The sequence below is a fragment of the Chenopodium quinoa genome, unplaced genomic scaffold (genome assembly GCF_001683475.1).
Source record: "Chenopodium quinoa cultivar QQ74 unplaced genomic scaffold, ASM168347v1, whole genome shotgun sequence".
Lineage (NCBI taxonomy): Eukaryota > Viridiplantae > Streptophyta > Magnoliopsida > Caryophyllales > Amaranthaceae > Chenopodium > Chenopodium quinoa.
The window spans coordinates 6,833,590-6,839,837 of NW_018742484.1; the positions used below are offsets into that span (position 1 = coordinate 6,833,590).

General features: G+C 32.1%; 1 long non-coding RNA gene across 1 annotated transcript; it reads right to left on the minus strand.

Annotated features, from left to right (window-relative positions):
• Positions 1-1,455: 1,455 nt before the first annotated feature.
• Positions 1,456-5,755, minus strand: LOC110719600. Its single transcript, XR_002511141.1, has 3 exons — positions 5,379-5,755; positions 5,133-5,187; positions 1,456-1,515 (listed from the first exon to the last, which is right to left on the minus strand). It is a non-coding gene; the product is annotated as an uncharacterized LOC110719600 (long non-coding RNA).
• Positions 5,756-6,248: the final 493 nt, after the last annotated feature.

Here is a 6,248-nt window from a genome sequence, read left to right on the forward strand (position 1 = left end):
AAAAATTCGAATCAGTTGCAAATTTATATTTTGTACAGGCCTAATTATCATGTAATCGAGACCAATCTCATACATGCAAATTTATATTTACAAAGTTTCAATACTTCATTATTTCTTACTTATTGTTTGAAGTTATACAATAATATTTGATTAGCAAAATTATTCTCAACAGCTGAACTTTTAACAAGGTGCACGTAGTAGCATGAATTTTGACTAGTAGTTGTAACAACACTAACTTCTTCATCGGGTGTAAAAAATATCATAAATGAAACCCGACACTGGAGATTTTGTCGAAAATGCAGAATCTTTAATATTTTATTAACTTTTTGCAAATTTTGATCTCATATTTAGTCCTTAAGGTTCAAATTGACCCTAGACCATAACCAAGACATTTTATAGCACACAAATCAATATGGTTTTGGTAAGTTATTGTTGAATTGACTACCTTAATATTTTGATGATTGACTTACATAAAACAAACTCTGACTAATGATGTTTATGAGTCTTGGTTGAACAGAAAGATTCAGGTACACAAATACATGTTCCGGAGTAGGAACAACAGAGTTTGGAAGACTTGATGATGAATGCAAGCTTTCAAGATGTCCTCACAACTCTATATACTTAGTTACTCAGTGTACGAGCTTAAGAAACAAAAGTGTTGGAAGGAATGGAAGGAATTAAGAAGAAACTCGAAGTTCCTGAAGGAACCTGTAGTTCCCGAAGGAACTTGACGATTGACTCAGAAAGTTTTAAACGAAAGTTTTAAAACGGTTTTCAAAACCCTTAATTTAAGGAAGTGATAAAAATCAGTTTTGAAAAAGATTCACTACTACATTTTTGACCTATTGCAACCCCTAAATCCGTTGCATTAGGCGTCAAATTCCGTGGCATTAGGCCTAATGCAACGGCCATGTACCGTGGCATTTGCTGGCGTTGCAGTAGGTCTATTGCAACGGTATACAACACCTAATACCACGACAGCTATAATCCGTTGCGATAGCTCTACACCTAATGCCACGGTATAAATTATCCGTTGCAATAGATTACTTACTACAAATTGTGATGAAATTGACACCTATTGCAACGGCTGAAGCTAATTAATACAAATGATATATAGTACATATCTACTGCAACGGATTGATCATTTGACCTTTTTTTTTTTTGTCTTTTTTTTTTGAATTGTACGGTAATATAATATATGTATAAATAGTCGGTACAAATCTAAATATACTAAGAAACAAAATATCATTAAATTTATATAAAATAATTATAATGCTAAATACGTACATTATAAAATATTAGTTGCTTGTTTTTTGTATGACACCCTACTAATAATAAATAAAAGTTATATAATTAATTTAATCCTCCAAAATACAAATTTTCAACATATATATAAGCCGGAATTTCCAAATCTTCACAAAGTTGAGCTTGAGTAAGAGTCGCCAACACATATGCACCATTTGTTAAATGACTAGCTAGTTACTATGCTTCAGCTCCATTTAGCTCCCCATGCACCTACACGTAAAATAGAATAAAGTAATAGAAATATAATAGAACTAAATTATAAATTACACTAGATCAAGGCCACAATCAACATGAGAAAAGTTCAAAACGCACGGAGAATTCAACTATACAATAATACTCATGTTAGACCGCAGGCCACAACAACAGCACCCTGAATCCAATACAGGCAGCAGCCAACCCAAAACCAAACAAAAACACAACAGGCACAAAACAGGTTGCAAGCAAGTAGAACCCTGAACCAGAGCTACTGATCTGCCACTATCAGATCCAACACTAAAACCAAATCAGAAGCGGCAACCAACAGCAACCATAAGCCAAATAAGGAGGGCACACACCAAACACATCTAAAAAACAATAAACCAGGGCACCCAGCTATCCATACAACGAGTAAAAACAGCCCCCCTCCCTATCACATCAATTTCCCCTATTTTACAGACTTTCAAGAATGCAATATCTTCAGAAGAACAACAACTAAGTCTACTGTCCCTGTAACCATTTTTTACCAACAAAATTGGGTGTTTGGATCAAAATAAAGACAAATTTAGAGCACTAGATGTCCTATAGTTATCAAAAGCAATATAACAACCAACATAAACATCCCAACATTGCAGTAGCACAAAAGCTTAAAGAAGTCACATTTTGACATCGATCTGAGATTGTTTTTTATTGTTTATATATCTTGTCACTGTTTCCAAGCTTCATTATGTACATTTGTCAATTTAAGCTTGCCAAAATCAATTGAAATTAAAGTTAGCCATGTATACATAATCAAAGATCCTAATGCTCTTTTTATATATAGATAATAAAACAGGAGAATAAACCAAAAAAAAAAAACCTTAATCAGAATTGAGTAGGATAACTACTATACACGCAACAAAATTATACAAAACCAAGCAAAGTACTTCAAAGTGATAAATTGTCTTTGTCAAGCTTTATCTTCGTATTATCATACCCTGTGAACTCATATCCAATACGAACATTAACAATACTCCAATATCTCTAAACAAACTCATAAAGAAAATTAGTAGCAAGAATCAAGAATGGCCTGATCAACTATAATTATTTAAATAGAATGGAAAACAGATTTTACAAACCATGTGTCTTCCACTACATTTTTTTTAGAGTAACCCAAAAGGCCAACAGATTCAATATTCACAACTTTCTCATGATACACAACGCTGACAGCAGGAAAAATCTTCAAACAAGAACCCGGTAGAGGAAACAATTCTAATATAAATTGCATCGGACCACTAAACAATGTTCTGCTACCCAAGTATTAGCTTTATTTTTTAACTTTCATCACTTCGTACTATAAGTCTACAAGATGCAGTTATTCACAACAATGTTTGCGAAAGAGCATTACCTCAAATAAGTGGTCTAGAAAGAAATGTGACAAAGAACTAGCCGAAATCAGAAGCAAGCATCGTAGCCTACAAAGGGGCACCTTAAAATTAAAAATTTACAAAGTAATTACAATTCGTAGTAAAATAAAAGGCATTCAATTGAAAGGCCATATATTTTTAAGCATCCTAGATTTGACCTGAAAGTAAATCATCTATAGAACAAGAAATAGGCCATTAGAAAGACAGACGCATAAGTATGTCATAATTTTTTACTAAAGAATTTCAGTGGCTCTCCGGCTATTAAAATTTATAATTTACAATTTACAGAACAGTAGGCAGCAGAGACAACAACACCCACAACAATATCAATATTAAAGGCTAGATATCAATAATAACAACTACAACAATAACAATGGAGGCTACAACAAAAATTTATAATCACATTCTAGATTTACACCATAAACTTTTAAACCCAATTTCCCAAAACCAATCTACCAATTCAAATTAGCTCAAATCATAGTCAATTACAATACCACCTATCACTCAAATTAATTCACAAAATCATGCATAAATGAATAAAAATCGACATTAGACCGTGCGAATCAAATCAAAGCTATAAAATACTCCAAAAATAAATTTTAAGGGTCTAACATATTAAAACTTACACTAACAAATTTTTAGGCAAATGAGGGAATCACCTCCCTCCCTTCCCCTCTTACTCAAAATGACTTCAGCAACCCCATGGGCATACCAAGCTTCAAGAGATGAATAATTGTAATTTTTTTTATATCTTATTTAGATAATGAGATACTCCTTGGTTAAATAAATAAAAAGACGTTAACCATAAATAGCTCGACATGAGTTTGTAGTAAACAATGCAACGTCACTTAGTTTATAAACTTATTATCATGTTGCAATTAAGCTTTTCTAAGCTACTTGGAGACAAAGTAGGCAAACAAATTCATAGTGGTAGCAGTTATAAAATAGAAAAGATCAAAAGAGTTGAAAGATAATTAGAATAAAGAAAAAACTTAAAACTGATTAAAGTTTATACTATAATCTACAACTACCTGTTAATGTAATCCCCTCCATCCATTTACAAAACTTGAGAGAAGGAATTTATTAACAATAAACAATAAAATTAAAAGGATATACTTATAATTCATCCTTAATTAATCAAAGCCTTTTTTTTTTCCCTGTTCCACAATAGCTTTTTGTGGAATTGTGGGATATCTTGGAATTTCTCAAGTAATATTGTTGTTAGGAGTAGGTGTAGCTATTAGTTAGTGTAAGTTTCATTAGATCATTTCTTGTAGGTTGTCCTCGATTTTTTACCCCGCTTTACCTGAGTATTACATGTTGGTGCTCTGGTCTTCTAGCTGCTAGACAGCAGAATAGTCAATATTGAGGCTGGTACCCTAAGTATGAGTATATTGACCACATTCATTTGCACTTGTTTGTAGAAAAATTTCTCAGTTACGTGACAAGTAAGAAGCTCAATAAATTAAGAATGTATTGAGTTTATTGGACAGTAGTCACTAATACATAGGACATAAAACCAAGTTATTGATAGAATTATGAGAAAGAGAATATTGGAAATCTTAATTATATTGAAGAGTATACAAGATTATTTATAGTAGATAAGTATGTAAGCATTAGACTACGACTAAATACATTAGAGTACATGTCTAGGTACATTATTAGACAATAGTTAGGGAAATCTTTGACAATCAACCTATGTGTAAATCAAGGAGTAAATTAAGGGATAATGATGTTGATGATATCATTATCCTTTACAGTTACGACATTTATCAATCCCTATTGTTTCAGAGATTCTGTGAAATAATGTAAACAAACAAAAGAACATAGAAACAGATTCTGTAAATACTTAAGGTATGCACCACCAATAAGTATAGTATTGACATCCAGATACTTATATCATTATAATCCCATAGAATTCGCAAGCTATAGGACAACGAGCTGATCAAATAGACTCAAAACTCGACAGTAAATCACGAAAAATACCAGAAACTGCAACTTTCATCAAAAAATTCTGATGAATATTAAAATTAACAAATAACAATCAAGACAACAAATTTATTATAAATTAGTTATACAATTAACAAATAACAATCAAGACAACAAATTTATTATAAATTAGTTATACAATTAACAAAAACCACTGCATATAACAATCAAAATTTAAAGAAAAAAAAAATTACATGAAAAAATCAAAATAGAGAATAATAAGGAAGAATTAGGTACCTGATTTTTGTGAAGATTAGGAGGAAAGAGATAAAAGGTTGAAAGGAGAAGAAGACTACAAAAAATCAAAGATTAAAATTGGGGATTAAAATCGAATAATAAGCAATTGACCTTGTTTATTATTACAATTGAAACATTAGAATCTGAAAAATAGGGTTAACATCAAAATTTCAAATTAGGGATTTCGATTATAAGAGCAAGATATACTAAATTAATTAATTAAGAGTATAAGACATAAAGACATACCATTGATGCATCGAAGACGGCCGACGGTGTGGCAGCAACGACGGCCGAGATCCTGTGAGGCAATGAGGCACGACGGGTCATGGGCGACGGTCGATCTACTGGACTACAGGAGGCCGGTGAGGACTAAGGTGTGAGGCAGCGAAGAACGAAAGATTGGAAGAAGCCAGCCGACGGCGACGGTAGCGGTGGAGCAGCGAACAAGGAGTGAAGGAGGTTATCAGATTGTTCTAAGATTTTGAGGAGAGAGAGAGGCAGAGAGCAATTCTAGGTTTTCTATTTTTTTGTGAAGAACCTAAAAAGAAAAAAGGAACAGTAATAAAAAGGGTATAATCCTAATGGCCGTGGCGTTAGACCGCTCTATTGCAACGGCAAACTCACAACCGTTGTGTTAGACTCTACTATTAACCAGCTGATGTATTAGACCATGCTAATGCAACAGTAATCAATGTAGTCGTTGCATTAGCCTAATTTTAGCTGTTGCATTTGATAAAAAATGTAGTAGTGATTTAAAAAGATTTTATAAATAAATAAATAATTCATTAATTTAAAAAGATAAGTTTTAAATTAATTAATTATTTATCTTTTAATTAATAAATAAATAATTATTTTTTTTAACAAATAATAATTATCTTTTGAATAAGTCTTTAACTAATTTTTAACTTGGTAAATATTGGCTGCTTAAATTAAGGAGCATGTTGAATTTAGGAGTCAAGCTAGGGAAATCATGTTCCTAAATTTCCTCTGCCTACATCCCAACTTCTCAGTCAAAGAGAATGTGGGATTAAGGGGGAAGTGGGAACTTGATGGAAGCTTGGTTTAACTCCTTATAAAAACAGATCAACGTTAAGTTTTGAAAGTGTGGAAAAACAA